This window comes from Rhincodon typus, chromosome 9, assembly GCF_021869965.1.
Source record: "Rhincodon typus isolate 14 chromosome 9, sRhiTyp1.1, whole genome shotgun sequence".
Taxonomy (NCBI): Eukaryota; Metazoa; Chordata; class Chondrichthyes; order Orectolobiformes; family Rhincodontidae; genus Rhincodon; species Rhincodon typus.
This window is the reverse complement of record NC_063340.1, coordinates 22,974,919-22,997,163: the sequence shown is the minus strand read 5'-3', so window position 1 is coordinate 22,997,163 and position 22,245 is coordinate 22,974,919.

Sequence of the window (22,245 nt, the reverse complement as noted above, 5' to 3'; positions counted from 1 at the left end):
CATGGAAACCATCTTCAGATTAGTGGGACTATAATCTTGGCTGACATTTCAGTGCAGTAACTGAAGAAACACCACTTGTCATGACATTATTCAAAGTAGAGCAGGGCAATTAACTTCCTTAGCAGTCCCTGAGGTTGCAGTTGGTAGTTTATTGAGAGGCTCAGGAGCTTGCACTTGGGGAGTTACCTCTCACTAGTCTAGATTTCCACACCAAAAGCAGGTAGATTAACTCTTTTCCGAATGGGATCAGGGGATGATTAGGGATGCAGTCAGAAGGTTACCTTTCCCACTGCAGAGAAATGATTAAGGGCAGTTACCATGCCAGCTATTTCTGGCATGGAAAGCTGGCCTAGTGAGAGGTAACTCCCCTGGCGCAAGCTCTGAATCAGAATGGCTAACCAGGAAAAGATATGAGCCCATTAATAGGCACTGCATGGTGCATTTTTATTATCTATCTTATTCTCAAGGAAGTTTCTGAATTTAATTGAATCATTCATGAAGTGGGATTTGATATATCTATTTCTCTGAGCCATCTTTGAAATAAAGCACTTAACTTGATTTTTTTTAATTCAACGTTCTACATCTGTCACTAAAATTACAGAAATGCATATTTGAGGATGAATGAAACAATATTCAGGTCAGGTCACAAGGAGGGTTTCCATTGGTACCTTCCTGGGTTACATTAATGGGTCAAGTAGAAGTAAAAGGTTGGCGAAATCTGTTTCCCAACACAAATATCTGGCCATTTTGGACTTTAACAGAGGCTGGAAGATGTCATTCAGGTTTTCAAATCAAATTGTTGACAGGAAACTCAACAGCTCTGTTGAGGGGAGGAACTTGACAGGTTCAGGAGATAATTGTCTTTATACCTACCTCCAGGATCCAGATGTCTGCCTGACGAGACTCTGCAATTGTCCCCTCACTCATTATGGCTGAAGTCCTCCTTTTAAAGGTCTCCAATTTCACCAGGAGGCCTACAAACTCCTTTCCAGAAGGCCTCCCTTCCCAACACCATCAATCTCATCCACACAACCTTGACTACCCTCTCCTGCATTCTGAAACCCTCTGAAGCATCTGATCCACCTTCCTCAGACCCCTGAACTTACCTCATCATCAGCAGGCTACTTAATCAGCCTCCTCTATGGACCTCACTTCTTCCCCATATTCAATCAACCACATTCTTCGCTCCAGATCGCCTCCTCTGCCCGACTGATCACTTTTCCCATCAAACTCTCCCTTTCCACCGATTGAATCCTTAAACTCTGATTGGCTCACCTCTTTTCCCCAATCCATCCCCTTACCTTCAAATAAGCCTCTCCTCCTTTCAATTCATCTCAGTCTTTCCCAATTGAACCCATCCTCCAACCCCCTCAATCTTCTAGATCAATCCTCATCCAGGCCTTACCCTCTGATAGAGAACCCCATCCCCTCCACCTACTTTTTGATCCATGCACAATCCACTCCTCGCTTAGATTTACATGCTCCTGTGGCCCTCTCTCACTGTTCACCCACTGGACTGGGCACCATTTGTGTCAATCAGGCTGACCTCAAGGGTGGGAAAACAATTGGTGGCATCATATATGACCTGAAGGAATTGAAATTCCACGTTCCCTGAAACTTCCTGATGGACTTGCTCCTTGGGTGGTGGGAAGGGGAAGCAGTGATATTGTGAGTGCCTGCACAACTGCTGTCTTCAAGGTAGGACCTGAGAAATCAGGATACTGTTGTGTGGATCCCACTTATAGTCTGTAGTTATTTATGAAAAAAAAACACTTATTAATTCATATTATGCTAATTATATACTGACACCCCAAGGCACGATCAATAAGATGCATTACTGAGGATATCATTAAGGAAAAGACCATCGCATTTCACTTTCTCGGTCTTTTGAGTGTCCAATATAATAAAAAAGGAGACAAGATACGATTATGTCAGGTAATTATTCAACTGCAAACAGCCAGCTCTTTCCACCCCTGCTATCACCTTTGGCACCACCTTTATTGCTGCTGCCGCCTAAGTAATACAAATTACACTTGACTTTACAGAGCATCTGAGCAAGCTCTGTGTATCAGTGATGATAACACTCATGACAGATGAAGCACACATTACATTATTAGAAGTACATAAGGTTAAACTGTTCTTCTAGCATTTCCTTGTTTCACTGAGGCAGAGGGAAGTCTTTGGTGTTTATTTGAAATCTTGGCTGAGATGTGCAAAGTGATAGTTTCTTTCATAAGTGAGTACATGAAGAAAACCACTGATGGTTGTGATAATGTTGTAAAAGAAAAATTAATATTTCTAAAGACTATCTCAGCTCTGCCAAGACACCCACACAGAATAGCTGCTTCTAATCTCACAGCACCATTCACTGTTTCATGGCCGTTAGTGTTTTTAAGACTGTAGTAGATCTTGATTTTGAGAAATTGTGTAAAACAGATGATAGAGAGATGGCAGTCCCATTTTACATCTCCATTGTTTGCAGTCAACCAAAGTACAAATCAGAAGGGATAGAAAATGGGCTGTCAATTTACAATGGTAATGTAAAATGGGCTCTCAGTTCTTGATTGCCTCATCAAGAACTGACAGCCCATTTTACATTACCACATAAAATCAAAACACAGTTCCAGGAGGGATGGGTAGGGGCTGGTGGGAAAGAATCCTGATTTGGAACCATTTTATTGTTTCCTTGTTCAGTATAAAGAAATAGTAGCTTGGTAGTACAGAACATAGATCTTTCTAAAAGCAGGTAGGAAGTTGAAGCTTTTTGTCAGGCACTGAACAGGATTTATCACGTAAAAACAGATTGGAGAAAAAAGACATAAATTTGTACGGTATGAGTGCAGGACGCTAATTGGTTGAACCATCATTATCGTGAAGATGGAGCAAAATGTTTCCAGAGATGGATTTTTAAAAACTCTGGAGATAAATTGGCATGTTTAGAAGCACAGGTAAGTATGGAGCGCTATGCTACACCCACTCTCACAACTATTGTTTACACCAGAAAAAGAAGTGAGTCTTATGGCCGCACTATGTCACCCCACTTTGTCCAACTGCCTGCCTCAATTCCAGCCTGAGTCAGAACATGAGAATCCTGTCTCAGAATCAAAAGGTTCAGATTAAAATAATGTTTCAGGGATTTGATCACAAACTCTAGGCTAATACTCTAGTATAGTTTTAAGTGTGCACAGCACTATTAAAGATGCTTTTTGAAAGACAAGTTGTTGAAATTGAAGCCCTGCCTGCCTTCTATGTTAGATATATAGATTACATTTGGTACAATTTCAAAGAGCAGCAAGTAGGTTTATAAAAGCAAAGTACTGCAGATGCTACAGATCTGAAATAAAAACAAAACACTGGAGAATCTCAGTAGGTTTAGCATCCTCTATGGAGGAGAAACAGTTTTGAGGTCAACACGACTATTCTTTGGAACCAGTTCTGAAGCAGGTTGTTTTCCTTGTTACCTTGGATGAGTGTTATGAAAATGTAAAGGATGAGATTTTACTGAAAAAACATAGTTGTGAACAGTGCAGACTATTATCAACCGGCTAGGAATTTACCGAAGGGAAAATACACCAAGTAAGCGTAAATAATCAAACAGTGCTAATTGATTCTTAGGTTGGATTTTTAAAATGTCCAGTTTAAATGTATTTTTTTTTACAATGAATTTTTCTTTCTCTCTATTTTTCTTTTTCAGACCTGTCTTAACATTGAATTCACATACACTAAATCACACCACCACCCACAGTCGAAAAATGTGCAGGTTAGGTGAATTGGCCATGCTAAATTGCCCGTAGTGTTCAGGGATATGTAGATTAGGTGGTATGGGTCTGGGTGGGATGCTCCAAGGGTTGGTGTGGACTTGTTGGGCTGAAGGGCCTGTTTCCACACTAGTAGGGATTCTATGATCTATGATCTATAAAAAAAAAAATTGGTTATCTCTCAGTCCTTAAATCACACAGTATTTCTCTTAGTTCTGAAGAACAGTCACTGAACTCAATACATCAGCTCTGTTTTCTCTCCACAGATGTTGCCAGACGTGCCGGATTTCACCGGTAATTTCTGTGTGTTTCTCCTATTGTTACCAAGGTTCCAGTTCACCTGTTGGACACATTATAACATGCTTCCAACATCTTTATGGGAAAACAAGGTGTAGAGCTGGATGAACACAGCAGGCCAAGCAGCATCATAGCAGCAGGAAGGCTGACGTTTCGGGCGACCCTTCTAAGGATGCCTACCCTGAAGAAGTTACTCTCCTCCCTCCGGACAAACCTCAGGGGATCTCTCTCCCACTGCAACTCTCTCGTAATCTCTTTGGCCTTGGAACTGCTCGACCATGTCCTAAAGCAAACCAGGTACTATAGCCACATCACCTTTCTTAGTACCTGCCTACGGAACCAGATCATCCCCAATGGACTACAGTCCACATTCAGGCCTTCCCAGTTTGGCCCCAACCATGACAATGTCTACATTCATAGCATTGAGATCCTTCAGAAGCGTTTTTCTCTGCGACTCCTGAAACAGATTTTCTGATGAAGGGTCTAGACCCAAAACGTCAGCCTTCCTGCTCCCATGATGCTGCTTGGCCTGCTGTGTTCATCCAGCTCTACACCTTGTTATCTCAGATTTTCCAGCATCTGCAGTTCCTGCTTTCTCTGATACAATCTTTATGGGAACACATTTTTAAAAGCTGAACGTACATAAGCAAGTCTAACTGGTGGAACACTCCACAAAATGCTCTGTTCTAGCAAACCTTCATCCATTACTGGATCATTATCACATTATTGAAGTGGAATCCTGCTGTTTGCAAAATTTGCTGTTGTGTTTTGTGCATTACAACAGTGACTACACTTCAAAATGAATTTCATTGGAGAGGTCCAAAACTCATGAAATGCAATATAAATAGAAATTTGGCTTAAGAATCAGTCCGGCCCCTCCCCCACTTTTCCTGAAGGCACCTCAGGAAAAGACCTGTAGCACATGGATTGGCTTGCTGAATCACCTGAAGACACACAAATCATGAAATCTGGCATGTCATCCTCATTTCAAGGGACTGACAACAAGGTCAATAAATATGAATTATTCTTTATGTTGTTAAGAAAGGGCTACTGGCACTATTGTACATGACCTATCAGGACACATGTACAGTTGGTGTAGCTGGGTCAAGTTTGTGTGGGTGGGGAATCAGATTAGGGAATCAAAAGGGGAAGTGGGGAGGCCGAGCCGTCAGGGTGCTGGGTTGAATAGTGAGTCAGGCAGTCAATTTTATAATTAGGATTTGCAGCCAATTTTAATTCCTTTAACCTTTCCTGGCTGACTATGGAGTAGAAATCCTCTGAAGTTTCCAATTATAAGTCATAGAATCCCTACAGGTCATTCAACCCATCTAGTCTGTATCAATCCTCCAAAGAGCATCCCACACAGACCCACAGTCCAGGGAGGATGGACAGGTCAAGGGGGCAGGACTGACCTATCTCCTCCCTACCTCCCCACCTACACTCACCTTTACTGGCTCCATCCCCGCCTCTCTGACCTGTCTGTCTCCTCTCCACCTATCTTCTCATCTATCCATCTATCTGCCTCCCCCTCTCTCCCTATTTATTTCAGAACTCCCTTCCCCTCCCCCATTTCTGAAGGAGGGTCTAGGCCCAAAACGTCAGCCTTCCTGCTCCTATGATGCTGCTTGGCCTGCTGTGTTCATCCAGCTCTACACCTTGTTGTCTCAGATTCTCCAGCATCTGCAGTTCCTACTATCTCAGTCACCCAACGCTGGGATTGAACCCATGTCCCTGGTGCTATGAGGCAGCGGTCGTAACCACTGAGTCAAGTCAGGATTAAGGACTTTTACAGAAGGTATCAAATGCTAAGTAATTATCTATTGGAAGTTTCAACTTCCTCCGCAACTCTCACAAAGTGAGCTGATCTAGAATCCCCACATGATCCTGACATACAACTCCAATGCATGCTTCAGCAATGATTATTTTCCAAATTGGAAGATATGGTGCTATCTGTCTTTGCCTTTTGCTGGCATTGATATATTTATAGTTTTAATTTTCCAGTTAGCCTCTCATTTAAAAAGAGACTTCGCAGTTCAGTCGGTGCTGTGGAGATCAGCTCCTGAAATATGCAACTTGTTGGCTCACACTGTTGAACTCTACTCTTTACTCCTGGGTCCTTGTTAATCACAAAGTCAGAATTCAAAGGTTAAGAACAAGGGGCCCTGCTACACAGGTGCACAGCTGCAGGTGACTGAATTTTAAGCTGTCAAAGCTTAAATAACATCACAACAGACAGCACTGTAAAAACATAAAATACTATAACCATTTATGTTTGTGTATTTTAAAAGTGTGATTTTTAAGTGTACGAACAAAAGTAATTAATAGGCAATGTAGTGGTAGAAGAATATTAATTAGCATGCTATAGAGCTGAAAACAAATCATTTCTGAGCAGGATTTGCCTTTGGTCCTCCCACTCATTCCAGACACTTAGGCACAATTTCTAAGTGAGCAATACATTACTGTGGAAATGCTGCACTGTCAAAGGAGTTGACTTTCAGCTGAGATGTTACAAACAGAAGCCTCACGTGTCCTAGCAGGTGGATGTAAAAGATTCCATGGTGCTGTTTGAAAGAATTGTTGGGGAATTCACATTTGTTTCCTGGCCAATAGTTATTACTCAAAGGACATCACTAAATCAAAATATCTGGTCTTTAAAAATAACAGGAAATGCAAGATACCCTCACCAGATCTGGTGGTATCTACAGAGTGAAAAATAGAGTAAACATTTCAGATGATACAAAGCATTTTCTGTTCCTATTTCAGATTCACAGCAACTTCAATTATTTACTTTTGTGATATCTGGTAATTAGGTGTTTGTGAAGCCTTGCTGTGCTCAAACTGGCTATTGCACTTCCTACATTAAAATCGTGACTACTTCAAAATTACTTAATTGGCTGTAAAGTATTTGGGACATTATGAATTACGACAAGCGCTTTACAAATGCAAAGTCTCTTTTTTTCTATTTTTTTTCTATTTGTCACTGGCTTCAAGACTGCGAAAGGCAATTATTTAGAGTGACAGAAGGAAGAAAGTGGTGTTTCATAAAGGTCATTGTTGGGATCACTGCTGTTCATAATCCTCTCAAGACTGAAGTGTCTGATGCAAGACTGGCATTGCTGTCCACAGAACTGGCAGGTCATGTTGAAACATTTATAGCAGCACCAACTCTGGTCTTCCTCTGGATAAGCTGAATGTTGCAAAATTGATGTAGATGGCCTCTGAAGCAGGTTCAGCTAAATTTCAGTGCTTGCCCTACATGGGGTGGTAGGCTGCAATGTTTCCCAAGATCTGCAAAGAAGAAGATAGCTAGGTTTTTATTTTTAGGGTGTCCTTGTATCATTTGGATGGGCAACCCAATGCCATTTGCCCTGAGGCAGTTCCCTATAGAATATCTTCCTGGAGGTTCTGTACTCATCCATTGAGAGATATTCACACCTGGGGATATGGGTAATGAAATTTAATTTAGTTTAAATCAATTAGTACAGTGAAATCATGATGAGACCACTCATCATGATTCTTAGCCTCTGATCTGCTCTTGTAGCCACATTATTTATATGGCTGAGGGCAATATTGAAGAGAAACTGTATATATTTTTTAATTTATTTGCAGAATGTGGGTGTAACTGGTTGGAAATGTTTGAAGGAATGGCAATGATATTTTGGGTGCAGACTTATGGTTTGGAAGTGACGGAGAAACAGTAGCTGAGGAAAGAAAGTCATGTACAACATCAGCTACCATAGGCTAGAAAGTGACACTGGGAGGAAATAGAGTTAAAAGGGAGCAGGAGATTGGTCACATGGACAAATTGATCTTCAATACAGCAGAAGGGGAGAAAGAGAAAAAGTAAAGCAGGAGAAATACACATATCAGATCGGCTGACAGGAGGCCTGGGGGAGGTTTGGTTTTGTGCGTAAGAGAGAGCAATGCAGGAAAGGCAGTTGAATGGGTACTCTCAATCTTCATATGTGGGGATTCGAACAAGATGGTAGTTACATAAACCTGGATAATTCCCAGTTATCATTATAATAAAGCTATATCCCATATCTCTTTGTCTAATGTGGAATTTGTTTAAATGGAAGATTGGGATTTCACATTACACATTGTGGAGAAAGCTGTCCAGTGAAATAATCAATACCAATAAGAATTTGTTGGACCAGCTTTGTTCTTGGATGAAATATCCTGTCAATTAATCACCTCGGCCTATCCAGTAACTGGAATTAACAATAACAATATTGACATTGACATCGATCTTCCCACAATTCCAGTCAATTTCAATGAACTGACATTATTTTTCTCATGTAGACTATGCATTACAGACTGTCATTATAAAAATTGCTTCACAGTCTCAGGCTACCTCTCTTTCAAAGCTCAACGAGTGGTTTGAGCAATGGCTTTGATCTACCCTTTTGATAGAATACGATGCCTTATCATTTCAAATGTTGACTTCATTTGCAGTGCTTCCCAACGAAATTATGAGTAAAAATCAGAAATCTTCTCTCCAGCAATAGTTATTAGAAGAGAAAAATAAAGTATTGCAGATACTGGAAATCTGGATGAAGACAGAAAAGTTTGAAATTGATTTAATGTTCCAGGTCTGTGACATTTCATTGGACTGGAAGAAGTTAGAAATTTAAAGAATTAAGGGAGATGGTAGCAAAAGAAAAATCACTGAACTCAAACATTGAGCCTGGAGGCAGTCAGTTAGCTCAGTTGGGTGAATGGCTGGTTCGTAATGAAGAGTGACACCAACAGCGTAGATTCAATTCCCACAATAGCTGAGGTACCGTGAAGGTCTCACCTTCTCAACCTTGCTCCTTGCCTGAGGTGTGATGACCCTCTGGTTAAACTTGTTGCCAGTCATCTCTATTTAATGAGAGACTGGGACTATGGCAATTTTACCTTCTGAGTCCAAAAGGTTGCAAGTGTTCATTTGCAAAGTGATGTACTTCGAGATTCATTGGAACACTACTGCTGATCAAGGACAGAAAAGTCTGAGGTAATGTTTCAGGTGGGTGATCTTTTATCAAAACCAAAACATGGTGAAGAATTAAAATAACAGGCCACTGAAAACTTATCATTGCAAGTTGTCACACAAGAAGTTCAACAAAGCAGCCACCAAGTCCATGTTTCACCTTCCTAAGGGAGAGGAGACCATCATGATCATAATACCAGTACATTAAATTGAAAGATGTAGATGTAAATTGCTGTTTCACCCAGGAGAGGTTCGGGCTTTGGTAGGTGAGCAGGGGGAAAGTAAAAAAGGTAAATGTTCATTTTAAGTGTTTTAGCATCATAGTTTAATAGGGCTGCAAAAGATATAGAAATGTATACTGTCCTGCACATTAAACTATGCACAGTTTCAGCACCTGCTTGTTAAATTGTCAATGATTTCACTCCATCAACTTTATCAACCTCTGACTTGAAATCTAGTTTTACTCACATAACCTCCTCTGTACTCCCTATTTATTTTAAAGGATAGATACGTTGACCTAGCATGTAACCTTGTCATCTCTGCGGCTTGTTTTATAAAGGGTGTAGGGCTCTAAAAAGCTTAATGCTAAGGACTGCATCAAACGCAATATGATAATTTTGCATTGGCTTGGGTGGGGAACAGCTTTGGATCTCAAAGTAGTAAGATTTAACATCAAGGTCTCCAACACAGTCTCAGTAATAGGCAGAATCTTAAAGAGGTGTGAACAACAGGGGTTATGGTGAGATACGCGGCAGAATTGCGTGAGAAATCTAGCAAGACCAATCTCAACGTCAGGCACCACTCACTGCTCCTTTTATGCACCTATCAAGTGACAAGGCAAGTTTCTTACTAGACTGCAGTAGTTTACAATTAAGTGGCTTGTAGCTTGTTAAATGCAGTATTAATGCCACAACTTGCCTCAATATTCAACTTCCCATCTTTCTAAGTAAACCAAACAAGCTAGACAGCAAGAATTCTCAAAAGGAAGTCAGAGCGGGAACCTGGCAACTTCAGCTGGCCACTTGCCCCCAAGACCTTCCAAAATGGATACTAGGCATCAAGATGTTAAGGCTTACTCCATGGCCACATCCCATACTCACCCCTCATCTACAGAAACTGGCATCAGTAATGCAAGGTTCTAAGAAACCCCAAGACATATCTTCAATCCCCTCTGCATTTCAAAGTCACACTTGGGCTAGGAACTTTTACTGTGATACTACTGCAAGGACATTGTGTACTCAAGGATACACGCTCAGCTCATAGACTAGACTGGGCTGCAAGTCCAGCTTGTTTTTTGCTGTTATAGTGCTCATTCACTTGAGCCTACCTGGATACTCAGTGCATCCCTGCCTTGCATTCTTTTGTTTTGCCTTTTTGTGCTTCCCCCTCAGCCAGAGATACCAGATTGAAGTACTATATTGTATAAAAAATGTAAAATTGAGCCAAACATCTGTCACATCAATTTAATGTACCTTGTTGCTATCATGCACTAAACTACATCTTGTTTAAGACAAGAAGCAACTTCTTATTAAACTACCATGTGATTTTCCTGCACTGGACTAGATCAAGCAGGTTTTCTAGATTTCATCTAAGAAAGCAATGGTGACAGCAAATTTACTAGTTGAATACTAAATCATGATGAGCTGTAGTGAGGATTCATTTTACAAAATGATGGCAAAGCTGCAGACTCAACGTAGCTGTAGTATACAAGGCACTGGTAGCTATGGTGATCTGAAGATTCTTCAGACACAACCGTAAGAGACTGTTGGAGCAGATTACTGCAGCTGCACGGGCTTAACATTTGAAATGGATACATGGACAAGGTTCTACGTGGGAGAAACTATAGTCAACAATAAAAAGCATTTCAGTCCTGGGAGGAAATGTACAATAGTAAGTGTGTGCTAGGAACATTTGTCGTACCTAGATGGTCACAGATTACATCAGATGCCAATAATCTGTAAGAGCAGTCCTGAGTTGAGGTTCAAACAGAGGTCAAGTGATAATGGGGGCTCTGTGAGGGAAGTTGAAATTCCTAGGTGACAAGGAGGAGCTTCAAAGACAAAAGACAGTTTCCTTTGGAAAGCTATGATTATGTGAAGTATTTGCAGCCCAGATCAAGCATTGTCACCATAGAAAGCGGGCACCACAAGGCATGACTGTAATATGGGAAATCAAGGGCCACATATTGGTGAAACCACAATTCAAGTGATAAAGGGGAAAATTAGAAGCCTAGGAGGATAAACTCCAATGGAAGAAGAAAGTTGGGATCCTGTTGGGGCTGCAGAAAAGCATTTATTCAAACCACAGACAGTGGAATTCTTCCAGGGAAAAAAAAATTGCCCTGGAGATCATTGGTAGAGTACTAACAGCAGAAATCATTTTGGGATATCAGTTATATGAGATATCTGCCAAGGATGACTGTGGCGTAGTAGGCTCATCCAGTCTATACATTTTTTTCTAGTTATTCTTTTTCTTCTTTTCTTGTTTTTCTTTTGTCTTTTTTTAAAAAAAACTTACCTTCTAGAGAGAGCTCAGTTGTGGAGGTAGTGGCGGCGATGGCATTGTGGCTTTGTCGGGTCAAGGGTGTGGCAGCGGCTGAGGGCCCAGAACAGAGACTTTAGTGGTTGGCTAGAGGTCCAGTGTATGGTAGCGGCTGTGGGCTGAATTGGGACTTTAATAGTCGAAGATCTAGTCTAAAGCAGAAAGAATGAGCCCAACGCGGCAATGAGAGAGATCCCCTGACATCTTCGGTGGCAGTGAGAGCAGGCAGCCTGAGGTATACCAGACAGTAAGCCAAAGCAGTGGAGATCAAGCCCTTGTGGAGTCTGAGCTCAGCATGGCTAAGCACTTAAGAAAGAACAGTTGAACTTCTAACTATTTTTCTTTTTTTAAAAACTTAATACTAAGAAGGACTGTAAGGTTTAACTTTTAAAATCTTAGAAAAATAAAGAAATAAAGTTATACCCTGATACCTTTGTACCTAAATGGCACTGGGAATGGTGACATTGTACACTTTTCACTGTACTCATGTACTTCTGTGACAATAAAATCTAATTCTAATTCTTAAAGGAATAAGATTCATCCTATACAGCTGTGTGGAATGGTAAAACTGTTAAGGAACAGAAATCATTCACTAAATCCAGAAGTCATGTGATTCATTCAGTACTTCACATTATTATCTCAGTAAGGGCAACAGATTTCCTCCCTGAAAGGATCTTAGTGTCTCACATGGGTTTTTGCACCAACAATGGTTTCTTGGTCACTATTAAAGGGGACTACCCATTTTCCCCAAATCCCAATTCATGATTTTTAATTGCAGTAAAATTGTGATAGTTGAATTGCAGGTGGCCCAGCCATAAATTTGTGTTAAACAAAGCTTCAGCATAGCCAAGATAGCCTGTATATAATGCAATCTGACCACAAATGTGCTCTATGTAATGCAACTTCCAGCAGCAGGTGGTGAGTGTGAGGGAGAGTACTGAATAAGACAGTTGGAGCAATTGAATGGACATCCTATGGAAGAAGGGATATCTTTGGGGGAAGGAAGTACATGGGAATAGCATGAGACAGACAGAGGATTTCCTCAACTAGATGTAAACCACACACTTGATTCCATGTAAATACTGCTTCTTACTTGTTTAACCTTAATTTTTCTTTCATGCTGGTAATGACGTGATGCTCGTGGAAAAAAATAATCCCTGCAGCACAATCTTTGAATTGTCTGTATTCAAATCTCACGTTATGCTTGTGGCGTGGTCAGCAGGATTCCAGAGCATAAGCATCAAGTCATAATGGACAAGGCTGAAATGCACCTTGGAAGATGGAGCAGATGGTAGAACAGTTGAAATTGCCATTGTCCATGAGAGAGGCTGAAACTGCACTGGTATCATCACTGGCTCAGGCATCAGTGTAGACAATTGGATCTTTAGGCCAAACCCAGGCAAAAGCAACCAGTATATGTTCTTTACACTCTACAGAGGAAGGAAGCAGTACTCCTCATTTGATATTCTACTCGCCAATAAGTAGGAAGCTGGCAGATTCATGCAAAAACTAGAAATATCTGATAATCTAGTAATTGAAGCCTAGATTGAGAATATAAAGCGATGAGAACATTTGCAGCTTGAGCAGCCTTAAACCATGTTGGCAAAGCTTCTTCAATATTGGGATAGGCAGCTGTCCTCATCCTCTTCCGTGCTGGAGAGACTGCTCAGTTGTCAAATTGTTCCAAGATTTTCACCTTGAGCTTCAGAATGGTTGACAAACTCCCACGCCTTAGCAATGTCCAATTTTTACTTTGGTGTTCATATAAAGAGTCATATAGTCACGCGGCACGGAAACAGATCCTTCAGCCCACCATGTCTATGCCGACCAACAAACACCAAACTACACTAATCCTATTTACCTGCACTTGGTCCATAGCCTTCTATGCCTTGGCATTAAGTACTAATGCAGATCCTTCTTAAATGTTGCAAGAGCACTTGCCTCCACCACCCTCTCAGGCACCATGTTCCATGCTTCTACCACCCTCTGGGTGATAAACAAATTCCTCAGATCTTCTCTAACCTACTTGCTCCTTAACTTAAACTTACGTTGTCTGGTCTTAGACATGTCTGCCTTGGGGAATAAATTCTCATAATCTACGTTGTCTATGCTTCTCATAATTTTGTATACCTCAATCAGATCCCTCTTCAGCCTTCTCTTGCTCCAAGGAAAACAAATCCAGTTTATCCATTCCCTCTTCATAACTGAGGCTTTTCGTCCCAGGCAACATCCCGGTGAATCTCCTCTGCAGTGCAATCATATCCTTCTGATAGTGTAACAACCAGAACTGCACACAGTATTCTATCTGTGGCCGAACCAATGTTTTATAAAGTTGTCACAAGCCTTCCTTGCTCCAATATTCTACACCCTGGCTAATGAAAGCAAGCATCCCATACGCCTTCTTCATTGTCCTGTTTACCAGTGCTGACACCTTCAGGAATCTATGGACTTGTATACCAAGGTCCCTTTGTTTGTCAGAATTCCCTAGAGACCTACCATTCATTGTGTATATCCTTCCCTTATTAGACCTCCCAAAATGCATTATTTCACAATTATCAGGGAAAAATTCCATTTGCCATCGGTTGGCAAATTTGCAACAGCAACTAAGGATTGGCAATAAATGCTGGCGCAGCTAGCGGTGCCCACGCCTGTGAATGATGTTTTAAAAAAAATACTTCCTGAATATGTATGCTAGCTTTCAGTGACTTGTGAACAAGGATACCTAGGTTTTTTTGGAAAATAACACTCTCCAATCTCTCATCATTTGTTCCTCCCACCAAACTGGACATCCCCTTACTTTTCCACATTATGTTCCATCTGCCATGTATTCGCCTACTCACTCTGTCTGTCTGAAATCTTTTGAAGCCTCTGTGTCCTCCTCACAATATACATTCTCACTAAGTTTTGTATCATCTTGTAAATTTGAAAATATTACAACCCTGTCTTAGTTGAATACTATTTTCACTCCCGACATGCAATGTCACAGGAAATCGATACATATGAAAATTGTTCAAATACACACCCCCAAGAATGAAAAAAATTTTGAAAATGTTATTTCATGTGAGAACATATGAAATAGGAGGAATAGGTTAGGAGTAGGTCCTTCAAACCTGTTGGACTACTTGACAAGTTCATGGTTGATCTTCTACCTCAACTCCCCTTTCTTGCACAATTTCCAAACCTCTTAATTTCCTTGGAACACTAAAATCCATCAACTTGTATCATGAACATGCCAAATGACTGAGCATCCATAGCTCTCTGGGTAGAGAACTGCAAAGAGTCACAAATCTCTCAATCAACTAATTTCTTCACCTTTTAATCCTGAATAACTAATCCTTATTCTGAGTCTGTGACCCTGTGTTCTATTTTGTAACCAGGCTATGCCTTGTTACCTTTACCTGGTGATAGGTTCAAATTTACATGGTTAGGGTATTTAATGCTTGTTTCAGATATTCATAAGGGGAGGTGATGAGCTAGTGGTATTATTGCTGCACTATTAATCCAGAGATCTAGATGATGTTTTGGGGTCCCAAGTTCACATCCCACCATAGCAGATGCTGGAATTTGAATTCAGTAAAAATAGCCTGGAATTAAGAGGCTAACAATGACCATGAATCCATTGACAATTCTTGGAAAAACCCATCTGGTTCACTAATGACCTTTAGGGAAGGAAGCTGCAACCTTTACCTGGTCTGGTCTGCATGTGACTCCAGAGCCACAGCAATGTAGTTGACTTTTAAACTGCCCTCTGGGCAATTAGGGATGGGCAATAAATGCTGGCCTGGCCAGTGATGCCCTCATACTATAAATGAATTTTAAAAAACACTCCATGGTTTAGCAGTGGAAACATGAATGGAGACCATCCCATTGCTAATTTAGTGTGTCTTGCACTTGACTTACACTTAAACAAAATTGCACACCAATTCCTCTTCTCTGGTTTCTTTTCATAAGAACTTTTATTCCACTTTGTGTCAGTTTAAAATAAATCAGAATCTATCATTGAGAATACGTGTTTATGTCACATTCTAATTTACACAAGAATATAATGATCATATCATAATTGTTTCAGATTTATTGCACAGTACTTGGTATTTGATAACTGGGAGGTTCTTTGCTCAGTTAACCTTGGTATATGATTGCTCTACTAATTAATTTATATAGAAGATGTCTAACAGTATTGTCATAACTGTATGAATCAATGTTTGCTCTTTAGTAAGAATAAATTGCCATTTAACACTTCTGAAAACGCTTTCAAATGTATTGTCTCCAAACAGAGAACATCATCTGACATTTTGGTTAAATTGATCAGTGAATCATTTGCAGGAAAAAGGGAAAACAATAAGAAACGCAGCTCAGAGAAATCTAATGTAATCAGAGTAGAATTTAGTATAGTCCTCTTTTTATACATCTCAAAAACATAAATCTTTCCTTTTTTCAATTGTTTGAATGATTACTCATATTGGTGTAATATATAACATTTAATCTTTGTTCAATGTCTGTAAAAAATACCTTCATAAATATTATATGGGCAGTGTATGACAAGAAATCTATCTTATCCTCCATGTTAAGAATAATAATGCAATATAGTTGAGACATAATCTGAAGTAACTGAGTCTTTCTTTGTGAGAAATTACATTTGGCAAAATTCCTGCAAGGAAATAAAAGCTGAAAAAATAAAGGTTTGGATCCTTCTGTATTTTGTCACCTCAAATATAGCCATAAAATGGGTGGTTTATCATTAAAAAAGGAAGGTAAATGAGATGAGAAGGCCTTTAACGGAATCCCAGCCCCTGCTAGTAATCTAACTTTGATCATTTCAACTCCCTTCCCTGCACCCATCTTTTCACTGCTGATGTTGACTGTGCTTTGAGATGTCCTGAAGTCATGAAAGAGTCTGTATAAATATTAGTCCTTTCCTTTTATCATGTCAGCATTTCCCTCTCACCTGAAGATGTTTTCTTTCATAAAGCTACACTTTAATAAATCAAAGTTACTGTTGCTTGTTTATATTTCATTCTTAAGATTTTTATTACATTTTTGCACATCAAAATCAGATTTTCTTGGAAGAGGTGGGATAATCAAGTCAGCAGATTCCTCAAACCAGCAGATCTGACTCCTTTAAAAGGACTCTGCTTAGATTCGTGTCTGGGAGGTGGACTGGAGTCAGGCTCACTGCCATCGGAGATGGGACCAAGGCTTAATGGCCAGGTCAATAAGTTATTACTCCCACCTCCATTTATTGGGACATTAGGGAATTTTAATGATGAATACCAACTGGACTTCAAACAGGCACTACAACTGGCTTTATCACTGGAAAATGTGGCAGGTGGAGCATATGAGTTGCAGGGTATTCCGATGGAGTGGACACCCTCACCAGTCTGACTGAGCTTCGGGAACAACATTGGAGTGCAGGCATTTGCACAGCCCCACTCCGGACATGCTGAATAGATGGATTCTAGGTCAGCCCACAGCAAAACTCCAAAACCCCAAAACGCCAAATGGCTAAAATTTTCTTCAGAATCTTCACCGTCACACCATTGTACCTGCTGCTGGTATGCAGACTCGAGACAGCTGAAGAGTCCTACTTTATTTAAATTGAGTAACAGAACTCATAGTCCAGTGTCCAGGAGAGTTCATGCCCTGGAAAGTCCGCCTATATCTGGCTTGGAACAATTAAACTGCTTAGCAACATTCAAATCAGAAACAATCAAAATAAACAACTGGTTAGAGGGTCTTCCAATTCTAATGGAGATTGATACTGGCGTGGCTGTATCAGTGATTGCAGAACAAGTTTTTAAACAGAATTTGCTCCAGCCCTTAAATTTGTGTAAGACCTTGGCTAGGTTGAGAACTTATATCGGGGAAACCTTACAGATTGAGGGTACAATTCGGCTCTGGTCTTTAATGAAAAGCAGCTAGTTCAGTTATCAATGATTGTAGTAAAAGGTGCAGGCCCAAGATTGATGGTGTGAAATTGGTTGAGAGAGATTCCCCTAGATTGGCTCAACATTTTCAATTAGAAAATGGCTGCCTGAGTGATGACCTAATTAAATACCCAGAAGTCTTCCAGGAAGGTCTAGGGCCTATCAGAGGAGCCAAGGCCAACTTGCATGTTGACCAGGAAGCAATTCCACGATTCTGCAAGGGCTACGTAGTGCCATTTGTCCTGTAATAGTAGAGGTAGAGTCAGAAGCTGGAAAGTGAAGGAATCATCCAACCAGTCCAATTTGCGGAATGGGCAGTGCTGATTTTGCAAACCTCACATCAAGACTTGAACTGCACTGGCATCAGTGGTAAAGGTAATCATGACATGAACTTTAACAGGTTTGCCTCCTTTCAAGATGAAGATATTAGCAACATTTCATAGCTTCCCATGCACTGCTGCATAAGGCAGGTTACTGAGGATCTCTATTCAAACACAGCTAACTACATGTCATTATCTCTTCCCATAAACAAATAGACAGAGGAAGCACAAGAGCTGCTAGGATTGAAAGATTTCTATGGTGCAGGGTGTTATTGACTGTTTGCATATTGTTTTGTGGTCACTGTACATCAACTCTCATTTGCTGGAAATGAAAGGAATTTCACCCTTGGTGATTTATGACCATAGGCAATGCATCACACAGATCAATATAAGGAATTCTGGCAGAAGTCTTGATGCGTTCATTCCATTGTAGTCCACCATGCAAACTTCATTTCATTTGTCAAGGTGAACATAAAGGCTGGTATTTGTCTATAAGTGTTATCAGCTACCGACATGGTTCATTACACTTAATTGTGCAGCAATGCACACAATTGGAAACAAGCTGCCTCAAGAAAACTGATAATGCAGCTCACTGGCATACGTAAACGATGATAACATTGCCTGGACCACTTTGGAGGAGCCCTGCACTCTTCAACAAAAGTTGATTTCCCCAGCTGGAGTGGTCTGTAGAATGTTGCACAATTGTGCTGTGTTACGAAGGAGTGGTCGATATTCATCTGATAATTAAAACTGAAACACCCAGAGAAGTTTGGCTTTATTTCCATGGGCAAATGTACGAATTTTAGATTTCTTATCTGCTTCTTGCTCCATTAGATGCTGTACCGCCTTAAAATGTTGTAAACTGAGTTGATTCATTTGGAGCATCTCTAATAGCAATTAATCCCAATCATTTGGGTAATCCTGGCAATAAGCCCTGAGCACAGTCTTTAGGGTCTGATGTCAAGTTTCCAATGCTTCCTGGGATTTAGCATGGTACGCACTTGATTTATAGTGTCTGATGCCTAAACTATCCATGACCTCCTTGGGTAGTCCATAACAGGTAAAAAAGCAAATAACTCCTCCACAACCTACTTTGCCCTGACATTCTGTAATGGAATTGTGTCCAGAAATCTGGTAGACACATCCATGATGGTTAGCAAATACTGGTTCCCACTTTTGGTTTTAGCGAGGGGACCTACACAATCAGACATAACCAGTGTGAAAGGATCTTCAAAGGTAAGAATCGGCATCAAAGGCGCTGGTTTTATTACTGCGTGTAGCTTTCCTACCATTTGACCCATATGACAGGTATGGCAAAATTCAGCCACATCTTTATGTAATCCAAGCCAATAGAAATGCTTCTGTATCTTAGCCCGAGTCTTCCTCACCCCTGGATGACCTCCTACAAGTACTTTGTGCGCTACCTGCAATACTTCCTGTCTGTACACTACTGGTAAGACAATCTGGTGAATGTCTGACCATTTCTGCTCTGCACTAACTGCCAAGGTTTCCATTCCACCTTAGAATTCTATCCTTAAGGTAATAACATTCTGGAATACATTCTGATTCCTTTTCAAAGTAGGCTTTATGAGATAAATCTTTTATTGTCTCATCTTTTTGCTGTAACTCCATTGAACTTTCAAAAATAAACACCTCTGCCTGATCCTCTACCTGCTTAGGTTTTTCCTTTACTATTTCATCAAATAATGTGTCAGCTAACTGAACCTCAACTCCCTTGTCGTTCTCCTTAGTTTCCCCTTCTTGTTTTAACCTATGACTGTGGGATCTTGTCACCACACAGACCAGAAAAAAATCCAGGGTATTTTTCTTTTAAGTTTTCAGTTCCCTGGTTTTCTTTTGGCTTCTCCACTACAATGGGCATCATTCCTACCTTTGATCTGGCTAGATCGTTTCCAAGAACAAACTGTATTCCTAGAATAGACACTCTTTCAATCACTCCCACTGTCACTTCCTCCGTCTTGATTGGACTTTCCAGCCTTGTTTTACAAAAGGAAATGCTAGATCTCTCTCCATTTATTCCACAGATAATCATTCTCTCAGGCAACATTTCAGAAGGAGAACAAATATTTTCATCTCTTACCATTAGAGACTGTCCACATGTCATATCTTTCAATATTGTTACTTCTTTACCTTCTCCCCCTGTTCTACCTGAGTAAACCTTACCCACAGAGGTGAAATCTTTGAAGAGATCAGGCATTAACTTACTATCCAGCCTGTGACTAGGCTGTGCGCTTTCCTGCAGCTCCTCAACTTCTCAGGATTTCCTTCACTAACTCAACTAATCCCCCTGGATTAGTCTCTTTTACCACATCCTTTTGCCTCTCAATCCACCAGTACTGTAACTCTGAGTCCCACCTTACTGCAGTGAAAACACCTGAGGCATTTCGTTTTTTTTTTCACCTCCTTGAGTTTCTTTTCTTACGTGTGAGAAACTGTTCCCAGTGTGACCTGACTTTTGTTTTTCATTGAAGGATCTCCCTTTTCCCCCAATTTCTATTCCTCATGAAATGAAATTGCTGTCGGAAGCTAGATTTCAATTTATGCATCTGCCATCTCTGCAGCTTTTCTCGCTGTTTAAACTTCCTGCTCCTCAACAGAAGTTCTTATCATTTCTGGAAGTGAGTTTTTGAACTCCTCCAGCAGAAAAATCTCTAAGATCCTCATATGTCTTTTCCATCTTTAATGCTCTCAACCATCTATCAAAGTTGCTTTGTTTAATTCTTTCAAACTCGACATAAGTCTAACCTGGTTCCTTTCTTATATTTCTGAACTGTTGTCTATATGCTTCTGGTTCCAATGTGTAGGCTCTCAAAATAGCTTGTTTTACTTTTCATTTTCTCTTGACACCTCCTCTGCCAGTGCTACAAACACCTTACTAGCCTTGCCTACCACTTGGTCTGAATAAACATTAGTCACATATCCCTTGGCCAGTTCATCTGTTTAGCCAATTTCTCAACAAAAATGAAAAAGGCTTCTACATCTTTTTCATCAAATTTTGGTAATGTTTTGACATATTAGTATATATCCCTAATATACTGATGGCTATGACAAGTTTGCTCATCCTCAATTTTATTTTGTACTTTTCCTTCTGCAATTTGAAGTTTTTTTTGCTTCAAGTTCCAACTTTATCTTTTCCAAGTCGAAAGTTCTTTCTTCTCTCCCTTTTTCACTTGCTAACTCCATTTGCTTTATTTGCAATTTAATTTTTTCTAACTCCACCGCACTTGTCCGTTTGTCTGGTATACCTAAATGCTTGACTAACTCCTTTACAATTTCAGCTTTCCTCATCCCTAGTTAAACCCAATGCCAGCTTGTTTGCTAAGTCTAAAAGTACATCCTTCCTCTGTCTTTCTAAACTTTCTTGGCAAATTTGGGAAACATCTTCAAACCCCAGAACCTCTTTAGTAATGTTAAGAGCAATTTCCCTCATTTTTGACTTAACCAACCACAAGTAACCGAAATTAAAGAGATTTTCCACTTCTCATTTAAGTTTTATTTAAAGATCTAGGACACTAATCCCCAAGTCTGTTTAAATCTGTCCAAATCTATTCAGATCCATTCAGATCCTGTACACAAACTGGCCAAATCCCGGACTCAAAGCCCCAAATCTGTTACGGAATGGAGGACAAACTCCTCTCATAATTAAAACCTAAACACCCAGAGAGGCTTGCCTTGCCTCAATCTGTTTAAGGAAGTGTGAAAAGTGGTATAATCTGCCTCTCACCCCTAATCTATTATAAAGGAGTGGTTAAATGAAAGAAATCCCTGATACTCACTATATAAGCTACAACTAACAGTTTATTTATCAACTCTAACAATGAACAAATTAACAGAACTACTAACAAACCAAATTTCCCCCCCTTAACTACTAACTAGTCCTGAATAAAACAAAATTCTAATGGTATTCTGTTCCAATAGATTATATAAATTAAATTAATAAAAAAATTAAAGCTTAATCTCTCAAAATTACAGCCAGGATAAGTCTTCCAGAATGTTCTTTGCCTTCTCCACTGTCCTCCAGTCAGGAACACCTTCCTCCGTCGAATTGTTGTGTCAGGAATATTAGCTAAGAGTGTCATAGTACCTTTATTTAGATGATGCTTACTCTGAGATCTTAAAGATTTCTGTGAGAGCCAATGATTTTCTCCTTTATTACATCTGATGGCTGTTGAGAGCTGTTCTCTTAACAGATTGCAGTTTGCTCTCACCCCACTTTTCAAATGGCCTCTTTTTTCTATACCCTTGATGGCATATCAATTTCTTACAATAGGATTAGTCCTAGGCAGTCAAAACCATCAGGTTTAAATTTAATTGGGTTTTGGTATCTAGAGCCTGATTTAAATTAATTGGCTAAATTCAAAATCTGCTGTCTTGGTAAAAATGCTGCTTTTTTCTTTCTAACCGTACAGCCT